The 23561-nt window shown below is 34.7% G+C and overlaps 1 long non-coding RNA gene across 1 annotated transcript in view; it reads right to left on the bottom strand.

The window, feature by feature from the left end:
- Positions 1-23339, bottom strand: part of LOC140148667 (uncharacterized) — an 83895-nt gene extending 60556 nt beyond the window's left edge. The window contains exon 1 of the long non-coding RNA XR_011858511.1: positions 23139-23339. This is a non-coding gene — a long non-coding RNA (uncharacterized lncRNA). The remainder of the gene's footprint in view (positions 1-23138) is intronic.
- Positions 23340-23561: the final 222 nt, after the last annotated feature.

Raw genomic sequence — 23561 nt, 5'->3', positions numbered from 1 at the left:
TCAGCAACAACAAGTCAATCAAATGAGAGCTCAGGATATGTGTGTGTACACCTCTTGAGCACCAATTCAGTTTGTGAACGGTCCCTAAATAAAACATTTCAAAACTGCCCGATTTGGCACCTTAATACTTGTCGTCAGCCAGTAATAATTTCCGGGGTTACCCAAAGACCCCATTTTTTCCCCAAACACATGCTCTGTCACCCAAAGACCCCATTATTTTCCATTCCATCTGTCACCCAAAGGCCCTTATTAGCTCTTATTGGTGAACCGAGATAAACCCTATACAAGTGTATGTTAGTTGCTTTCTAACATATTGGCAAGAGGTTTTAGGCAGGTCAAAAGGGGGCTAAGAAATTTTTGGCACACATTCATGGGATACCTTTTTGAAAATAAAACGCTATAAAATGATTAGGAAAACAGTCGCGTCGAGAGGTTCATATGCAAAAGTCCTGCTCGCTACACTCACATTATATCTAGACCATTTAAGATTTGCAAATTGGGCTCCCAAAAAATTAGCATGTGCAAAGAAGGAGGCAAAGATTTTTTGGCAGTCTGAGAAGGGGCAAGCAATTTTCGGCCAAAGCTTTTTTTGGCAGGTCTAGGGGGAGCAAGTTGGGGTCCTTCTGAGCGTTCTGAGCCAGCTCTAAATAAAAGTGGGAAGTGTTTGGAATGCTATACCACTAAATAAGAATCATTTTAGATCTAAAGGCTGGTTGACTGAAATTTCTCACTCCAATATAATCACTTCAGAGTTCCGCACAGGTGTGATGATAAATGGTGAAAATATCAAATTCTAAGTAAAAATATCAATAAATTCTATATTTGCTGGATAAGATTCATCCCCAGCCAAATTAAAATGTCCAACTTGATTTAATGTAAAGCCAGGTGTGCACCAAATATGCTTGCACTTTCAAGTTCACTATTTTGGCATACATTTGATCACAATTGAACCATTTACCTCAATTTCATTTTACAGCTACATTGGGCTATTCCCTGCACTGGAATAGAAATCTGCCATACCCCTTTGGAAGATTTAAGGGGGTGACAGAACAAAAATGGAATTCTTTAAAACTTATGTATAACTTGAAATATTGGGTCGCATAATTTGTGCCCAAAAAAGGCAGATTTTCATCCAAAATAGGTTGATTTTCACTCAAAAGAAGGCAATTTTCTCCCCAAATAGGGCGATTTGCACCGAATATAGTATATTTTAGTGATAGTAATTCTAATTTCCTGATGGGGGGAATGGAGGTGCAAACTGGGAGAGCAAAAACATTGGGCACCGCCACTGCTTGCCTCCTCTTCTATGTGTGCAAATGAATCTTTCCCCTTTCAACATGATAAAAGGTACCACATTGAGGTTTAACTATCATTCATGCAGTGTAAACTAAATTACCCTAATATTGCATAACCAACCTATCTGTGTTACTTATGGACTTTTCAATAAATATGTACTTTTCAAAAAACATTGGAAAATATGTGTTGTTGCTGTTTGCTCATTTGTTTGGGTTCTTTCCTTTCTTTTTTCTTTAAATGTGCATGATCAGGAAAATGTCAAACAATTATCCTCTTACATTTTAAAATATAACTGAATATCTGTATCAGGTTTGAGATCAAAATTTTGCAAAATATATCTAACATATTCGACTCAACATGGAAGCTAATGATCAGACACCATACTTTGTATTGCTTTTGTACCATGGTTGTTTACTATGTACTCAGGAGATGGACTGCCAACAACTACCCACACACGATTTCCATTTGTTTCTTCAATGCGCATTTCCCCTCCTATACTTTACCTAATTCAAATTGAGGAAGCAATCAATCTGCTCCCACTCGATTTGAATGGGAAATAGCTGTGTAGTTGTAGGACAAATTCAGGGTAGTCCTCGCTCACTCAGTCACTCATCTATTCATGGAACATGTACACCCCAATAGAATCTGAGACACGCTTGCATGCCAGAATTTAATTTTTTGAGGGAGCAGTACAAAAATGTAAATTTTCTGGGAGGGAAGTTCAGTCGACCGCAAATTTCCCCACAACTTTTTGGCAAGGCCACAGGCTGCAATGGCATTTGCGATCGCTGAATGTAGGCCTACTGTATAAAAATATATTTAATGTAATATTTGTAATGTATATTTACTTGGTTCAAATGATTGTTATGCATAAGACTCTGACAAATACGCAATAGCATTATTTGTGGTGCATATTATAGTTTTTTGCTCCAAGTATATTTGGCATTTGGAACAAATTCTAAAAATGTAATCAGAGCCAAAAATTCTGTGATTTTTATTTTTTCCAGTGTTTTTCACAGATATGGAGAGTCCCTGAACTTTGAGACAAATGCCTTTTTATTACAATTACATTACCAAACTAGAATTATGTGGTTCGTAATTAAGGTGACCCCACACAAAGGTGTGTAAATAGCAAAATTATACAACACAAGAGGTGATCATACTCTACCACCCAACCAAGTTCATTGGGAAAATTTGCATGTTATAAGCTTTAGAGTGGAATAATGGCATTTTAAAATAAAATATGCAAATTAAGGTCATTAATATTCATAAATATGCAAATTACATGACACAAAACTATAAAGCACGTCAGGCCACCATATACTATCACATACCAAGTTTGAAGTTGATCAGATATTGAGTTGGAGCTGCAGAGTGGATTAATGAATTTGCAGGGGACCACCTTACAGGGGCATGGGTGAAATGCCCCTGTCAGAACCCTTTCCCCCCTGTTGCCCCTCCAGTAAAAACCCCAAATTACAAAAATCTCCCAATTTTTGCTGCAATTTTGCGCACAGTTTGTTGATTTTTCCCCACTGAAATTCACTTTGCCCCCCCATGCCCCACCCTGGAAACAATCCTGGCGCCGCCACTGGGTCTAGATGTACCTCCTGCATGTTCCCTCTGGCCAACAGCATGCCAAAGCTGAAGAATATCATAACCAATGAATAATCTACCAATTTCAAAGGTGAGTAAATGATAATTTTTCTGAAAGGTTCAGTTTGAGATAAAATGATCTAGTTCTTATCAAGAATTGGATGATGAGTGATTCAGTCCTTTGGTTGAATTTGGTCTATACAGGTCTGCTTATATGGTTCACTTCAAACTCAGGACATGTCAATTGAAGTTAGGAAATCATACAAATTATTGGCAACATGCAGTTGCGTGACAGTTCTGGCTGCATGGATTTCAAACTTATGTAACCTTTGATCAACTCCCCACAGCCTGTGATTGGTTAATAGTGTTAACTCTCTCCGCGCTGGTGTCGACTGCAGACGACAAGTTAAAAAAAAAATTCAAAATTCATAAAAATTTCAGAATTGTAAATTTTCATGACCATATATGGAATCATTAAAATGAGTACAAATAAGCCTAGAATTGGTTCAGTGGTTCTTAAAATAGTTCTTGATATTTTGAGAAAATATCTCAAAACTTGGGACTTTTTATAATATGGATATCACAAAGAGCATTAAACATGGTCAAAGGAAGGTTGGTTTTACTGGTGCCTTCAACAGAGAAAAGGAATCGCAGAAAATGACAAAAAATTACCATACGTTTACAAGGCAAAAAGCAACTTTTCTAGGCATTGTTGACACAGTAGCTTCAGGAAAGAAAGTTGCCAGTTACTAAGACCTAACTGTTATTAGACAGTTTGTAGGTTTGAAGGTGCAAAAGTGACCATAAAGCAAGCTACTTTATCGTTAACCCTAACCCTACCCGTGGTTTTTGTGCTATCGGAAGGGAAAGAAGGAACGAAAAAGAAGAGAAGATGAAGAAGAAAGTCACTTGGCACCCCCGGGATTCGAACCTCGGACCCCTCGCATGCCACGCAGAAGATTCCCAGCATGTAGCTACACAGGTGACGTTGGCCCGGCCAACGATTCCCTGGGTATATATGACTTGGGTCTGATTGCGTCATCAAGTCCCGTGGAATGCATGCACGCAGAGTGGTTTTAATAGTGAGCTTTAGTGAGTCCTATATAGTTTGGTTAGGGTTAAGGAGGTATATAGGAAAAACATGCATATAGCTTAACCCTAACTCTACACGTGGTTTTTGTGCTATCGGAAGGGAAAGAAGGAACGAAAAAAGGAGAGAAGATGAAGAAGAAAGTCACTTGGCACCCCCGGGATTCGAACCTCGGACCCCTCACATGCCACTCAGAAGATCCCCAGCATGTAGCTACACAGGTGACGTTGGTCCGCCAACGATTCCCTGGGTATATATGACTTGGTCTGATTGCGCCATCAAGTCCCGTGGAATGCATGCAGTGCACGCAGAGTGGTTTTAATAGTGAGCTTTAGTGAGTCCTAGTTGGGTTAGGGTTAAGGTTCAGAAATTTCTATCATCACAAAACTGTTTCCAAGTTTGATTGACAGTTGACATCAGAGCTTGTATTTTTATTCAGTCTTCGATTACAGTAGCCGCCACTGAGGATAAAATTTTACACTTAGAGAGCAAGTACTAGTCGTTTGTAATGTTTTATGAAAAATATGATCAACGTTTGCAGTAGAAAAGTTCAGGTGACGATTTTGTGGGTGACAACGGAAGTTAGCCTACTAAAATACACTGCAATTCATTTAAAAACTGACTAGAAGATCACAAAAACAATTGTTTGGACTTTCACCCTCCCCACTAAATACATGGGTAGTGAATTGTTACCCTGCATTTACAGCGCAGTAGAAAGGATATAATGAATGTGAGAGGATTAAAATGTGGGTGAAGCAAACAATGTGTATCACAATCTATTGTTACAGTCTATTGTCACATAGGACAGTACAGACACCATAGGTTCATGTTTTTTTCTATCGCCCAAACTAAACCAAGACTGACATTGTAACAGTCTATTTCACTTGATTTATGAGCCACAAATGAGCTTTTGTCTGATCTGCATTTTGATGATGCCCCCCCTCCCCCATGCACACTATTAATAGTTAATGTAGTTGCACAAGATACAGTGTCAAAACATAAACACTGGTCTATGGTCCAAATGAATTTTTTAATGCTATATATCGCTCATTCTACAAAATCCGGTGCCAATAGCCTTTTTTCCATTCTTTGGTCTACAAACACTTTGTCGAGCATCTAGGGCATCAAATATGTTGTTTTTCTGGTAGAACTCAACGAGATCTACACGGACATATATAGTTTTCCATACTTTAAATGCTTTCTTCAGCCTGATTAACCTTGCAAAGGCTCAAAAATCGCTAAAAATGCGTTTCCACTGCTCAAGTGTCACATCTAACCCTGAATATTTGCTTTGAATAAATGCGATTTCTTTACATATTTGTTGTTTTTTAATTAGGTAACGCATCATCATATTGTTTATCAACATTATTTTTGTGTGATTAAAACGTCTTTGTGTAATTCTAAAATAAATTACACTTTCCACCAAAACGCTGTGAGCTACGTTACCCCTTTTTAACACACGTTATTGGAAAGAAGTAAAACAGAGGTATCAATGTAATTTGCGGTTTTTGAAAGGAAACACTCATAGGTTTTAAAAAATCACAGTAAAAATCGTGATGCTGTAGCATTTTTGGCATAGAAATGTTGTAAACATTGAAATTTCGACCGACCATGTTAAGATTGGTGAGCTACGTTACCAGGATTCTATAGTATGCACTTGTATTACATGTACTTCCTAATAATATGTGAAAGCTACCAGTGGTCGAACCCCATTTATATTAGAATTAACCGACATAACGTTCTAACGTTCGCAAATCACATTAAAAACATTAAAAACCAGTGAACTACGTTACTGTGAGCTACGTTACACACTCATTTACGCATCTTCAAAACTTCTATGAAATGGTGAAATCTGTTTTACATTTCACTCAAGTGATCTTTAGTTTGCTTTTTATGACCTTGGATTGAGTAAAACCAGCCCATTTTGTAGTCGGTAACGTAGCTCACATTACATTGAGTTTTAGTGTTAAAAAACATCATGACTTCCTGAAAGAAAATTATGCAAGTGGTGTTGGCAATTTTTTACATCTAAAAGTAGTGATTATATACATACACTCTTAAAAATCACAAAAAGCAGGTCTTTTTGAACAACTTTTATTTTTTCAATTTTTGTAGTGGATTGGCACCGGATTTGGTAGAATGAGCGATATGACCTTTTTTGCCCACTTTTACTTTGTTTTTTTCCAACCAAGCGGCCTGTAAAAAAGGCCCAGCGCATAGCGCTACATACATGTACTCATACATGCCAGTTTGAGGGACAAACCTTTTTAGCCTTACAGGCACATATTCTGTACTCTAAGACCATGAAACCTGACTGCATTGTAACAGTCATGGTTACTTAAAGTACATGTTACACACAACTCTCTCAACAAAGTTGTAAGTAATACAGGAAAGCCTTATTGTTTCCTGATGAGTGCAATTAGTAGCTATTGAGAGCCTGGTTCAAAGGCTACGATCACATAGAAGTATACGTTATTCGCTATATGAAATACGCTCATTCGATCAGGCTGAGTTCACATAGTATACTCCTGTGTGAACTCAGCCTGATCGAATGAGCGATATTTCAGATAGCTTAATACCGTATACAGTATACTTCAATGTGATCGCAGCCTAATGCAAGTCCAAACAGAAATTTGATAGTTCACAATTCACATGTTTTATATTTTTATAAGAATGAAAAATAAATATATATAAGAATAAACAGCTGTTTTTAATTGCATGTTACAGCTAAAAAACCTCAAAACACAAAATTTGGGTCTGCCGAGCACCTCGGTTTGATTCCCAAATTTGTCAAAAAATTAAGTACTAGTTACAACAATAAAATACACTTGATTTATATACACAGTGATCACAAATAACTATTTGTTATGGACAAGTATAAGCTTGGGCACATCAAGTTTGAATTTCAAGTCCCCTGTCAATTATTTAAAAAGTTGTTGTTTTTCACTCCTGTGAAAATTAAGGGTAACTTTTGTAATTTTATTTATTAACAATAATAAATAAAAAATTATTGTCAGCATTTAGCTTATTCAATACTGAATAAAATGACAGGTAAATCTTCTTTGTAATCTTTTTATTTTATGAAAGAAGCCATTTGTCATATGGAAATTGAGTATTTCAGGAATCTTTTGTCAGGACAGACGTCAATTTCCAGTAAAAATAACTGATAAATATGGAAAATAATGGTTTTGATTGACAAGAGAAAAATGGATCATCATTAAAGGTTAAATACCCAGGGGGGACTTCAATATGAAATGGGTATAGGGGTAGGGCTGGCACTTTTCGCAGTAAGGGGCATTCGGTAAGAGCAAAATGTAATTAATATGGGGTCATTGGGTGAGAGCATGATTTTTGGCATTCAGTGAGAGCAAAATATAAAAAAAATCAAGTGGGATCATTTTTGAAATGGAACCTTTGGGTGAGAGCCGAAACAGCGCCACAGAAACCTCGAAAATTGAACTTCTATAGTTCTAAAGGGCATTCAATTTCTTTGTTTTTTCAAAATAAGTAAAGAAAGTTGCTGATCAAATTGAAAAATAAGGGTCTTTGGGTGACTGATCAAATTGAAAAATAAGGGGTATTCGGGTGACAGAGCATATGTTCGTAAAAATATGGGGACTTTTGGTGACAGCGACGCTGAAAAAGTGAGAGTGCCCCCCCAGGTTTAATCAGCCATTCTAAAGGAAGACACAAAATATTGTCACATGATAATGGCATTTTTTTTGAGAAAAATTAATCAAGATTTTTTCTTTTCACAAACTATTCTAGATTTTTTATATTTAAAGTGCAATGGTGACTAAACCCAGGTCAACTAAAACAAGGTCAATGAACAGAAAAACATAATGCAATCAAACTGATCATTCTTGCTCTGCTGTATCAAGAGATACAAGGTTTTAAGTGATAAAATTAGAAACTACAGCCACTTAAAATGACACATAAGCATTATTTATTATTGCTATTTTCACCATTATATATTTTTTGTCAGTCAAATCGGGTTAAGTTCTTGAACCTTGCCTTTGAGTGATTTATGAAAAGCCTATGTATCTGGCTACTGAACCAAAGGAAAGGCATACAACTCTATAACAAGTGTTCAAACAAACCAACATTCTCTTTTACTGTGCATTTACCATTCACACAAAGTTCCCATGTATTTACATAATATTTTGTAATACATTGTTACTTCAATAGTTGCAGTAACCTCTGTACACATTTTGTGTATAATGCGTCACAACCAAACTATGCGAAACGCTTTGCAATGACATTGACATCACAATTAGACCCAAAAAAAAAGGTTGTTCGGTTGTCCTCAACCGACCGATCTTAATCTTGAGAAAATTTGCCTTCCGAAAAAGATATTTAAACAATTTTTGTACACATCTAAACTGTTTAAAAACATGAATGAAGTCATACAGTAATGAAAGATCCAAATTGCAGCTTTATTTATTCAGTTAATTTTGGATATATGACCTTTTAATTTTTTTTAAAAATCTAACCGACCAGTCCTATCTACCATAAGGTGATTGAGGACAACCAAACAACTTTTTTTTTTTGGCCTTATACTGTGTCCCCCCCATGCCATTGCTTTCGGTGTTCATGACTTTGTATGCAGCTAGTATAAAATGGAAAGTATCGGTTGTGTCGGCAGGGCAGAATCTCTTCACCATTGCACAAAATTCTTTATTGTGTTGTTTTGTAGTTGGAAATTAATTTTGTTGTTGTGAATATTCAATCAAATGTAGCAGGCCCGTCGGAACCACTACAGTAGGTACGGTCATGGCCGCACCACTTTTCAGCCTAAAAAAATATTTCAAAAAAAATTTACAAAAAAAACACAAAAACACATAAATTTTTTTTATTTGATTTTAATTTCTTAGGTTTGCAGTTTAGTTCTATTAACTTACCATTAAACTTGTAAACTGAGCTCAAAAATGAACCAAAATTACACACAGGATTACTTTAATACTCTACTCAAAACACATGTCAGTAACCAAGCAGTTGTCCAACTGACACAACAGCAAAATGCACTGTCATGGGACAGCTTCCTGGAAGTTCCTCCACTTTCACAGCCCAACATTTGACACCCAGCACAAAAATCTGTGAGAATGCACACAAGATCCTTGCACAGATGATTAAACGGTGCTGCTTTCTGCTTTTCATACACTTTTTTCATGAAACAGGGTTGGGCTGTGAATGTGGTCCAGGAAGCTGTTCCATGTCAGTGCATTTTGCTGTTGTGTCAGTTGGATAACTGATTGGTTACTGACATGTGTTGAGAGTAGAGTATATTGAAGTAAACCTGTGTGTAATTTTGGTTCAATTTGATGGACAGGATTTCAAGATATGACCTTGTGAAAAATTATAAGTTTCTTTTTGAGCTCAGTTTATATTCATTTGCATACCCCCCACTAGCCACTTTCGGCCGCACCACTTTCAAATTCGTTTTGACAGGATTGAAATGCAGATTAGTAATTATATGATGTGATTATGTCCTCAAAGCATGAAATTCTAATGGATTATGGATACAAAAAATACTACTACTAATCCAGGATGTTAGATTTTCCTTATTTACCATGATATGGTTGACAAGTCTAATGTGAGTCATTGAATTGTTGTTCAATAGTGCTTGAATATGAGTTGGTAGCTACAATCTGTAGTACAGGCCATGTGTTTGGCACTGCATATACATGTGCATTATAAAGTTTTAAAACATAAAAATAAATAATATATATAAAAACAATTTAAATCAAGCAATAAATATTTATGCAATGAAGATGGAATTGTTTATGTGTTCATTTAAATTAATTAATAAATAATATACAAATACAATCTGATCAGTAAGCCAATCTCATATGTGCAGAATAAGGGACCCCCTCCATGTACCCCATCAGCTTACGTCAGAAGTGTGGAGGAGGCACACTCACATAACACCACCTCCAATCATCACAGATTTATTTTAATAGTTTTAAGTTAATAAAATAAATTGATTATTTTATACACAGCAAGTCAAATAACTAAATATGAGAACAAACTTACCTAAAAATCAAATGTATTTACTGTAATTCCTTGCCAATTCCTTACCCTGCAGCTGCATCAAATCTGCATGAAACAAGATTAAATGACCTAGAAAATATGTACTTATTTGCCTCAATTGCTGTTAACAAAGTATATTGACTGATTTCACTGCTTTATCACAAAAACAGTTGATTACGGACAAATCAAAAAGTTGGAGATGCTATATTCAACAGTAAAATGTCCTTGACTGCAATTCAACCACTACAAGTTCTACTACACTGAGATTTTTTCCAAGGTTTAAACAGTGTGTGGGTTTTGATCAGAGCCACAAAGCTGGACCTACCTGAAACACAGGAGGGCAGTAGTCATATGAGCTGATATGACCAGTATGTGTTTCAAATATTAATTTTACTACTTTGGATAGTTACAAACATAAAGAAGGAAATAAAGTTACATATACCGTAGGCCTACTGACGCGAGTATATTCCCACCTTTGAGTAAAGTCCCACCCCCAAATTTTCGAAAAATGTCAGAAATTAAAAAAAAAAAAAAAAACTTTTTCCGGTTTTGTAGTGTCCCTTGACCTAGACCTAAATACTAGGATCATTCATGGTTGACGTAAAAAACAAAATTGAATTTTGCACGAAGTTTTGTGTTTTTAATATGAAAATTGATACTTTGTTTTCATGTCATATTCTATTAATGGTGTAATATGACCATTTGTGTAATTAAGTAGCAAACCTTTTTAAAAAAATTGTGTGAACATGGCCTTAGGCTTGTATTTGCCCAATGTTGCAATCAAAATTTTAGTTTTCAAATGTGTATATATAATTGAAATGCTGATGAAATTTCTTACTGTATCAATTTTTAGTGTGTTAAAAATCTTTGATTGTTTTATAATTTGAGAAATATGTTTATTTAATTCAAATACTAAATGATGAATTTTCTTGTTATGTAAATTCTATTGTGTCATAAATCTTAAACTGTGTAAATTATTTAGTTTCCAAAACATGTCTTTTATGCTGTATTTTGGCAAGTACAGACTTGACATTTAATATGGAATATTTTTCGCAAAAATTCCAAGACTGGTCTGGATTGAGTCTGCATAGACCGCACGAGCTAAATATTAATTAGGGTGTGTCGGGAGATGGTGTAAAATAATTGTTTGATAGAAAATGTGCTTTCCATGTGTTTACATTATGGCGCTCATAATGTAGCGAATTTGCCTAAAATGGCAGATTTAGGGAGGCTGAATTTGAGTTTTGTGGGGGACACAATTTCGGACTTTATGCAACATGGTTCTGTTATTATTAAATTTATAGGAGTTTAAGGTGATATTTCTTAAACTTCGTCAGCAACTGGCATTCATCCCAGCTGAAATACACTAACAATGTACCAAGTTTTTGAACAGGGGAGGAGCTTAAAAATAGGGCTCTTAAAAGCTGTACGTACTCAGAAAGTTTGAATGGCCCCCTGGGGTCAAATGTTAAAAACTTACGGTACAGAAACAACTGTGCGGATTCCTGGTTATCCAATGAACTCACACTGTTTCTTTGTGTACAGTAAGTTTATAACATTTGGCCCCAGGGGACCATTCAAATTTTTTGAGTGCGAACCACTTTTTAAGAACCATATTTTTCAAAGCTCCTCCCACTTTCAAAACTGGTAGATCACAAGTGCATTTCAGTTCTGACGAACACTTATTGGTATTTCGGTTCAGTAAAATTGCCTCAAACCTCAATAAATTTGATAATATCAGAATAATGTTGCTCAAGTTCAGAAATTTCACCCCCACAAAAATTAAATTCAGTCTCCATAAATCCGCCATTTTCACTACATTATGAGCGCCATAATGTAAACTAATGAAAAGCACATTTTCTGCCAAACAATTACTTAAAACCATCTCCCGATACACCCCAATTAATATTTAACCTGTGCCGTTTTTGCAGACCTCTACCAAACCAGTCTGGGATTTTTGCGAAAAAGTATTCCATATTAAATGTCAAGTCTGTATAATGGAAATCTGAAATCTGAAATTTCTTTCTTGAAAAAATTCTGAATTCTTAATTTTATATTTGATAAAAACAATTTGTAGTTAAATTTGATGCGCTGTGTTGGTTATGTATTTTATAATATGTATATGTAAAATATGGGTTAGTTTCCCCATTTTAAGTTCATGATTGTGTATGCTTATATATTTATGTATCCTATGTATTAAAATATTTTGTTTCATTTTTCATTTCATTTCATTTCATATTTATTGAAAATAACATCGTGGCAAATTGCCAAATTGCGTCACTTTTTACAATATTAAAACATCAAAAAATTATTTACTATTATTACACATAAAAGTTATTAAAATACATATTACAAGAAATAAACAAAAGAAAAACATATAATATTCAGAATTATATTGCACATAATTATAAAAGCTTATCTCCACACTCACCCCATCACACCACACTCACACACACCCACTTGACACCTAAGCACACCTCTTACTCCCAAACACAGTGACCACAAATAATACGTGCCACACACCAAATCAAATAGCATCAAAAAGCATAAAAGAAACACAAAATTATATTGCACATAATTATGAAAGCAAACCCCTTAACTAATCTTATTTCCACACTTATCCTCACAAACACCCCCCCCACTCACTCTTGAGCGCACCTCTTACATGCACTTCCAAACACAGTCACCCAAAATAATATGCATACACACCAAGTCACTCAATGCACTCATATTCACTGTCATACCCATTTTCATTATTTTGATGTATTTTAATGTATATTTTTATGTGACCCCTGGGCCTCATGGAAGAACAGAGGATACCTTAAAACATCCACTGAATAAGTAACCCAGGCAAAAGAAGAAATAAAACAAACAAACAAACAAATATCAAATAATAGAATATGACATGAAAACAAAGTATCAATTTTCATATTAAAAACACAAAACTTCGTGCAAAATTCAATTTTTTTTTAAATCAACCATGAATGATCCTAGCATTTAGGTCTAGGTCCAGGGACACTCCAAAGCCGTAAAAATAAGTTTAAAATTTTTGTTTTTGTTTTTGTTTTTTCGAAAAATACGAGTATAGTCCCACCCCCAATTTTGAAAAATGTTCACCCAAAAACAGGGTGGGACTATACTCGAGTCAGTACGGTAATCAAAAGAAAAACAGCTAGACTCAGAGGGCTAGCGTTGAAAGTGTCACCGAGAGGGGGTTAACAGAACTTAACCTGGAACTTAAAGGCCCATTCAGTGATTTGCTCTTCCGGATGATTGTAAAAATCATCAAAATTCAGATTTTGGTACCTTTGTCATTGCCATAGATGTGCTAACATAGCATGCAAGTGGTTCAGCCGAAAGCTGTGTATTTAAGACAAAATAAGACATTTTAAACGAATCTGTAATTTAGATACTAACAGTATCTAAATTAGCTACATGTACATGTATTTGAATGGGGCTTCAACTTTGTCAGTACTGCTGTTTTCTTTGTATTTTGCCAAATTTGTCATTTCAAAAATACCAAATGACAATTTGAATGACTTGTCCTTCACTTTTAAACAATTTATAAATAATTTTTATTTTTTTACACTTGCCCTGGGATCACTGAATGGGTCTTTAACTTCTCTGCAAATACCAGAAAATAAAAATTGGGAAATATGATCTATAGAAAAAAAAACCCGTAAATATCACTATTGCCATGATTGTTGCATTGCAAAATTGACACAAATGATACTGTTACTTCTTTCAGGTTAATAGAATCTCAAATGAATGCTGCATGTATACAATTTCTTCTGACCAATTTTGGCAGTCATAGAGTGTAGTCTGGTTTAATAAAAGTGAAGATGAAGATGATGATGATGATGATGATGATGATGATGATGATGATGATGATGATTAATAATCATAATAATGGTAAAACCACCATGCAATAAATATACAATACTACTACATATAGATTTTAAATATTCATTAACAATATGTTTCAAATAAAAACATGTTACATACAATTTAAACACACAAAATTTCAATTCGAATATTTTGCATAATGCATGACATTTTGAAATAACACTTAGCCAGGATGCTACTTGTTTTACACTGCAAACAAGTTGTCATGCATTATTCATAAGCATGTCATAAGGAGGAGGCTGTGCTTGTTCTACAAGTGATAGTACTAACTCATTTATGACCCTACTGTATTTGTCTAATCGTTCTCGTTGCCTGCCAATTGTTAGCTGTCTAAATACTCCATCTCCTCAGAGAGTATCCTAGCTAATAGCATCAGACAAGATATATATTCAACCACGAGTTTACTGCTGTTACTCTATCATGCTCTCCATTTAATGCACAAAATAATTGCGATATTATTATGCTAACACATTTTCGTCAAATATGCAATTTGCTTAAGTTTATTTTGTAAATATTTGCATAGTTAATACACAGCGACAAAATCACTATACGGAGTCAATTTAGGGAAATGAATTTGTGCAAATCGACAAAATAGCTTTGCTTAAAAAACAACAGCTTATAACAAACATGACAGGCTTATGTTAGGAAATATGAGACACTTCTGAATAAAAAAAGACTACTTTGAAAGACAAAAACTCTTCGGGCTGATGGTGTATATATAAATACATACATGGGTAGATTTGTGGTGTAGCAATTCACATTTGGGCTGCTTGGTTTGGAACCTTTTTGGGTTGCCACTAAATGGCTGCAACACAGAGAAGGAAAGAACAAAATGTCAAATGGGCCAGTTGAGTTCAATTCCTAAAACTCGTTCACAGAACCAGTTCACCCCTACATACACACACACATAATAGTTCAGAAAGGCTATATGTAGGCACACAACATTTTGTCAAAAATATGTTGAAAACCAGACAAAAGCTGGAAAATTGTAAAAAAAAAGAGCCAAGAAAGTTATAGCACTGAGATGCTGCTAGAGATTATTGAAAATGTCCTATTTTGTTTGTTTGTTTTAGGGCTCATATTGAAATTCCCTTACACAGGAAGGTGTGCGCCATCCTGCAGCTTTCCTGTGCTAGCCTTCTTTTGTTAAAATCCTGGGCAGGGTGTATCACTGATGCATATAATCCATCCGTTTTATGACCGAGCTTTCCTGAGGCGCGCGCTTAGCGAGGGGAATCCTGCCTTCTTTCTGTGTGAAAACGTGGTAGGGTATTTCAATATGAGCCCTTGATCAATTTTTTTTCCTTTTTGTTGTTGAAAATCACTACTATTTTTTAATCACAACTATACTTGCAAATATACCCATTTTCATTCAAATTTTAGATAATTATGCATAGTTTCATACATATAATCCATACAGAGTTTGAACCCCTGGGAGAAGAGCCATTATAGAGTACCGAAGTGTGATGTCATAAAATTGTCTTTTTTGCATTTCAGCATTTTATGACCATATTTCAGTAGAACATGATGAAAAACATCCACAGTCCAAATTTGGTGGGAATCGGATCATGAGTGTCCGATATATTTCTGCATTAATACCTAATTAGCCCCATTGAAATCAGTGTAAATTGGCCTGGTTCATAACTGTTTGGAACCAGGCCAATTTACACTGATTTCAATGGGGCTAATTAGGTATTCATGCGTCCATATCTCGGGCCCTCATGATCCGATTCCCACCAAATAAAAGTTTTCTGTGACGTCATCACTTCGGTACTCTATAGTACAAATCTATACTTTTTTTAATTTTTTAAGTTATTGCTAAGTGGACATTGTCACAGAGCATTAATTTTCGTGTTTAAAACAGCTATCGTAAAAATAAAAACGTGTAAATAATTATGTTCTGGTATGAATAGTGTATGTACGGAAACTAAAATTTGCAAATTTAAAAACAAGCCAGGTAGTCAAAAATCAGCGAAACAACAAATTACATGTGCGAAAATACCACTTTATCAGTAGTAGTTTTCACACAACTGATGACGTATTATTATGATTTTCCTCATATGATGTCAATACCTAATTGGCTAACAGCATATTCTTGATGGTTTTAAAAGCATTTAGATTTGCCTGAAGATTGAGAGCAATTCTATTGATCATTACTATTCATATCAGGTTTCAGTATAGAACAGATAAAACAATGTAACTATTGCATCAGTATTGCACAGAGATTCTAAAACATATCTGGATTATAATATGCTTGCTTGTCTAAAAAGAAAAAGACTAAGTATTCAAATTTGATCATTGGGAGATCCCTTATGTATATCAATTCCATTCTGATATGTGTATCAGACTTTTATTCATATTTTAATATTTATTTAAACATTTTAAAATACTTCCACAAACATTATGTATAAAATTTCCTTTAAAAGGGATACCAATGACAGTTGAGAGAACACAAATAAGTTGTGAATGTCCAGTAGAGCCAAGGATTTCACTGATACCATATTCAAAACTTGAGAAATCTATAAAAAATATTATAAACCAGGTGATTATAGCCATATTGTAACATTTGCTAAGGAGCTTTCAATATTCATTAAAATCCTGTTTGTTACATGATTGTAATATACTTTATTAATCTGGCAAAAATCAAAACTTTAGGTGCTATAGTTCTGTCAAAATCTGAGATTTTGAATAAAGCGCAGGAACTGTTGTTTAATTATTATGATGGAAATATAAGTCGAACACGATGTTCATAACACAGTACGAACACGAGTGTACTGAGTGACACACATTGGATACATCATCGCTGGTAGTAAATTCCAATTTTCTTTGCTTTACTCCATATTTTAGGTCACCATGAACATAATAATTGATTTCCATGATTTGTACTTCATGGATTACAAATGAAATTGGATAATTGAAAGCCGAGACTAGTATAAAATGTAGTAGTCTCAGCTTAAAAGTACAAATTATAATGTACACTAACTGTACCTATTTTTATGTTGTAACTTTCCTACCGACATATACATGTACTTTCCTATCATTTCTGTACCAAATTACAAACTTTCCCAGATGATCACACTTGCAAATATGTGACATTTATGTCATGCCCACGTGCATACTACAAGATATTGATTAACTATAATACACATAATAAATAATTTTATGCATGATTTAAAAAGCGTTACAGTAATAGCATTTCCGAAATGAAAGATAAATGTTGAATGGATTATGTTCTCCCCTGCCGTTGCCTCGGGCTTGTCAAAATAGTAATGTCAGTACGAATCTACTCAAAATGATCTCATATAGATGACACACTACTGCACAATAAATCCTAAACAAACATCCAAAACATTATATCATTTCCCGTATCTTCTTCCTCACCTGAAAACAAACACCAAATCTGAGATCTCATCAAACAAGATAATTTTGGTGGAAATTGTGTGGAATTGGCCCATTATTAGACATGCATCGTGATGCCCAGGTGTATTATTCACACACTCGTACTGTATTGATTCAATATTGATTACTGTACAATGAACGCTTGCTTTTACCCGCGAGGGGGTGGGGGAAATCTCTAAGACGTTAGTTTTTTAATGTACCAACCTGGACGCCATTCACTATGTTCAGTGACACATTGAACTTGGTTTCCCTAGCTACCAATCAATTTTGCGCTTGTTGCATGCATAGCACTTAATGTACAGAAAATGCTAAATCAATTTGTGGGCGGTTTCTATATTAGAGTCTTTTGTTGATGTGACTAAATGACTTGCAAATGTTGAAAACATTTATGCATTGCAAAATCTTTATCCTTTGGTTATCAAAAGAGAATTGCTGCAGTCTCCGGTGAATGTTATTGACTACACATATATATATCTGACGGATGATACTTGGCTTAGGTCTTACGAATTGTGTAATATATATTCCATGTTAAGATAGTTTGCAGTTATTTTATTTATTTTTGTGACTTTTTTTGTAACTTTTTAACAATTGATTCTTGTGATTTGTAATTTTGTTTATTGTATTTTTTCTTTATATAATAAAAAACATATGAACATAAAAAATAAAAATAAAAGATATTTTGCAGTTTGTTTGATAGCAAGATGACCCTAATAATGTTGCTTAAAAGTTGGAAGTATTCAAACTACAGATAAGAATAATTTAGGGTAATAGTAACTTTAATTAATTTGAATGAGATGCCCTGAAGGGCAGGGATAAGCAAATGGTCAGATAACAACACCCATTAATTACCTAATTTGAACACTGCCTCACACCATCCAATTGTCCAGCAGTTTCCTTAAAAAAGAAAAACACCCAGTGGTTAAATCTAGCATTTTCACATTCACTTAGCGTATATTCCTATACATATCAAACTCTGGCTCATCCTTTTCTTGCACACCGTTCAATTCACATGTATTTTTAATAGCAGGATATTTCTGACAAACTTTCCTTTTCAAAACTCACACTACAGAACTACAATAATTAACTACTCACATATGCAGCTCTGTCTCATCTACAATGTACACATCTTAACACTGCATCAATTTTTCATAGCAGTAATCAACAGTAACACCTGTTTTTTGATACAGTGAAAATAAGAAATCGCACAAAACTCAACGCCATTTTGCAGTATTGAGTACGGCGTTGTAATTCCCCTATCTAACCTACAGGACAATGTACTAATGTAATTACCAAGAAGAATCCATTTATACCGTCCGGGGAGTTTCTAAATAACCTTAATTAGGCCGGGTACAAAAACCTATCGTCTAGCTAGACATCTTGGACTACTTATAAACACCACTTTTTTCCCTGCCTGAAAACTATATGACATCATTTGAGTCCCAGACAAGGTTAACAAAATCACATTGTAGGAAGAATAAAATGAGTGCTAAGGTTGTATAAATACATCTTTAAAATCAATGTTTATTCAAAACATTAAATATTAAGAGCTTTTTGATAGAAAATTGTCGAAGGCATACCCTGACCTTTTCAAAGATTCCATGCACTGTTTTTCGAGCAATGTTCTGCACGAGTATAACTTTGCAAGTCTAAATGCCAAACACTGTCTACGGCTACAATGGTACACTCGATAGATAGGATATAACTAATACCTTGTAATTCAAATCTCACTTGAGTCGAAGGATTTTTACAGCATCGTTTTAGATCGTGAAGATTTGTGCGTTGAATTAGGGCTGAGTGTTTGCATTAGATCCCATGAGAAGTGATTGGATGATGAACTAAATCTATGTAATATAAAATGGGTTAATGATAACAACTTGTCTCTATCCCCAAGGCATGGTATAACAACCTGGATGCACTAAAGTGCATTGATATCGCGATGGAATTTTGTAGGGTATGCAATTGATTGCCAGTGTACGCAAGGTCATAACTTAAAGTGTAAATGTGTATTAAGGTTATAGAACTATGACATTAGACATTGGAGTATGTGTTAGATCCTGGCTAATAAAAATAGCAAACAACAAGCATGATATTGTTGCATACAAATATTCAACTTATCATCATTGTATAGGCACACAGGAAGGGAAAGGCCTGCCAACAAGGGGGTTAATGCGTTAATGGGGCAATCAGGCTTGGGGTCATTATGGGAAGGTTAAGAATACACAGAGAGTCCAGAGTTAAAACAATTTAAACAAATTGCCTTTTGAAGAACTACTTTGGTGTAAAAAATATCTTTTTGTGAGAATTACAAAAAAAAAAGCTAAACTTTATGTCTCTTTAACCTTGACCCTAATCCTAACCCTAACCTAAAAACATATTCCGCCCTAAAGCTTGATCCTAACTCTAACAAACAGTGTCTAAAGTAGGAATTGAATACCTGAGTGGAAGAAGGGCCCAACTCCATTTTTTTTTAAATGAGTTAGACCCAGCATTTTATTGCCTGCAGACTGTTCTTCCTTGTGTGAGAAAGATGAGCCAAAATCCACTCTCTAAATAGTCTTCCACATACACTTAATCATGGTTTTCATGGAAGAAAGGCCCAACTCCATGGAGTTGGGCCCTTCTTCCACAAATATAGTGTTAAAGAGGAATTTTGTTCATCCATGAAATCTGCTTTTCACAACAATAAACTTTCATATTACATGAGTTCTACTTGTGCAATAAATGGTGATCACCTTCTTTCTGTAGCTATTTATAACACAGAACTGGCACTTGCAGTATATTAGTGGAAGAAGGGCCCAACTCCAGGTCGTATTAAGACCTGTACCGTTGCCATGGAAGCATTATATATAATTTCGAATGTTTGTACTTTTGTATGTTCATGTATTAAATGTCCCCTGAAGATGAAAACACTCTGTCTATACAACTTTTCCAAATATTAAGTTTTTTCTTAATATCTCAAAAACAGTTTTGATGGAGTTGGGCCCTTCTTCCACTCAGGTATTCAATTCTCAGTAAGATCATGCCAAGCATGAACCAATATAATAGGCTACCCCTATCATTGAGCACAATAAGTCAGCAAGCAGACCATCTCACAGGCTAGCTTACAAACTTTGTGGAGCAAAAAAAAATGCCTCAGAATATTGCACTGTCATAGTAATCCGCACCAAGACTGTGAATTATCTCATCAAATTCTATTGATCCAAAATATAATTTGATTTTGTGAACTTACCATTATTCGAAGTGAGCCATTTAGAGTGTGATTACTTACGTAAATGAACAACTCAGTACTGCAATTAATATTTGAAATATTGTTTGCACTGACATAATGCAACCAAAGGTAAAGTCAGCACGGGCAGTGTTCTTGGTGATTTCCTTTCCAACCCACATAATAAAATGCTTTTTACCATACCATAACATTTAGCCCTAAGCATATTTGGTCAATATTTTTGCTACCTGCCATTAAAAGCCCTTTGTCAGGTGAAAGTATAACTATTCTTATTATCAATATATTGCTAATTTGGTTATATTTGCCTTAGTTGTTTTCAGTAACTAAACACATCTAGAATTGCAGCACTTTAAACTTGCAACATATATCTACAATAACACATATTGCAGTCTTCAGTATATAACACACCATTTTAAACCTACAATATACGTCATACAACACATGATCACTTATAGTATAGCACAAATTGCTTTCCTCAGTAGATAGCACCAATTTCAACCTACAACATACAACACCATGATCAATATAACAAATTGTTATGTGCAATAAGATTAAAACTTTTAATCTACAGCATAATTATTTGCAGTAGATAGCACAAATTGCTATCTTCTGTAGATAGCACTAATTTAACTCTCTCCACGCGGGTGTCGACTGCAGACGACAGGTTTCAAAACATTTCAGAATTGTAAATTTTCATGACCATATTTGGAATCAGCATTAAAAATGCATTAAAATGAGTACAAACAAGCCTAGTATTGGTTCAGTGGTTCTTAAGATTGCTCTGATATTTGGAGAAAATGTCTCCAAACTTGGACTCTTTATGTTGAAGCCTATGGCCAGCATGCAGAGCATTAAACATACCCCCTACAACATAATTGCCTAGAGTGTAACACAAATTGATATCTTCAGTAGATAGCACCATTCTAAACCTACAATATACAATACAATTATCTCCAGTAGATAGCACAAATTGCTATCTTCAGTAGATAGCACCATTTTAAACATACAGCATATTTATCTACAGACAAATTGCTATCTTCAGTAGATAGCGCTATTTGACACGTACAATCTACAACATCATAATTATCTACGATAGATGGCGCAAATTGCAATCTTCATTAGATATACAATTTTAAAACCTAAAACATACTTATCTACAATAGATTGCAAAAACCTGCTATTTTCAGTATCATTTTATAACTATAAAATACAATATAATTATCTACAGTAGATAGCACAAGCTGCATGCTATCTTCAGTAGATAGCACTATTTTAAACATACATCCTACAACATAATTACCTTCACTATATTACGAATTGCTATCTTCAGTAGATAGCACCCAGTCCTGGAAAAATGTTCATTTCCAGGCAATAGAGATAGATTTCCCTCCAACTTAGCAGGATTTCCCACCATTTCTTATGTATTTTTTTTACCCAGAAAAGCAAAATTTTCCAATCAAATGACAAATTTCTCGGCATGGAGAGTGCCAAATTGCCAACTTTGTCCAGGCCTGATAGCACCATTTTAAGCCTACAACATACAACATCATTATCTCCAGTGGATTGCTATCTTCAGTAGACAGCACCATTTTATACCTACAACATAATTATCAACAGTAGATAGCCCAAATAGCTGTCTTCAGTAGATAGCACAATTTAAACCTACAATGTAATTATCAACAGTATATAGCACAAATAGCTATCTTCAGTAGACAGCACTATTTTAAACCTACAACATAATTATCAACAATAGATAGCACAAATAGCTATCTTCAGTAGATAGCACCATTTTAACCCTACAATGTAATTATCTACAGTGGATAGCACAAATTGCTATCTTCAGTAGACAGCACCATTTTAAACCTACAACATAATTATCTCCATTGAATAGCACAAATAGCTATCTTCAGTTGATAACACCATTTTAAACCAATAGCCTGCAACATAATTATCTGCAGTAGTTAGCACAAATTGCTATATTCAGTTGATAACACCATTTAAACTGACAACATAATTATCTACAGTTAATAGCACAAATTGATATCACCATCTACAGTATATATCTTCAGTAGATAGCATCATTGATAACACCTTCTTTAAAAACAAACTGATATCTTCAGTAGATATCACCATTTTCAACCTACAATATATGAAATAATTATCTCAAGTGGATAACAAATTGCAAATCTACAGTACATGTATATAACATAATTTGCTACAATTTCAATATCTTCAAATGGAGCATCCTTCACCCATAAAGATTGACAACACAAATTGCTATCTTTGGTAGATAAGCCTATTTTGGTATATCGTATTATTTCATTTTATAAATTATTTTACTGATATGATTAACTGTAAACACCCAGCCAACAAATCACCTTGAAATCTGTCATCAAATTCTTGTCCATTTGCATTGAATCAACTTAGAGAAAATAAACCTTACATTAAAAACAACAACTAAAGCTACAACAACAGCCTTGCTTATTAAATTGATGACACAATACCTGGTACAGCATGTGTACCTTACTTTCTAACACCCCATGTGCTGTTCTTTTAAACACAATCGCTTGAAAAAATAATCATACAACTTATTACCTCAATCCCAAGTCACACTGCTGTTGGCGGCTGCAAAATTATTTCACGCCCGATCATGATCCCTCGTTACACCTTTCCAAGCGAGGTTTTTTCATCAGTGCCACTTTGAGAAACATCTCTGCAGTGTACATGTACATTTAAACGCCGCTAGAAGAATTTGTAAATTAATATCAGCACATCCGCTATTTAGTATTTCGCATGACAGGGAAATTCACTGTAGTGTATTTGGAGGGAATCCCAGCATTGCAGCAAGCAACAACTCTTTGACTACAAATCCAAATTTTTACACCATCCCCAAATAAAATGTGTATTTCCAATGAGAACCACTACCCTCTAGACAAAGCAAGCCTCAAATGTCATTCTCGCCCCGATTCACACCTGGTTTTTATTAAATACCAATACCATTACATCAATTTTTTAACC

Source organism: Amphiura filiformis, chromosome 1, assembly GCF_039555335.1.
Source record: "Amphiura filiformis chromosome 1, Afil_fr2py, whole genome shotgun sequence".
Lineage (NCBI taxonomy): Eukaryota > Metazoa > Echinodermata > Ophiuroidea > Amphilepidida > Amphiuridae > Amphiura > Amphiura filiformis.
This window is presented reverse-complemented; position numbering and strand designations above follow the sequence as displayed.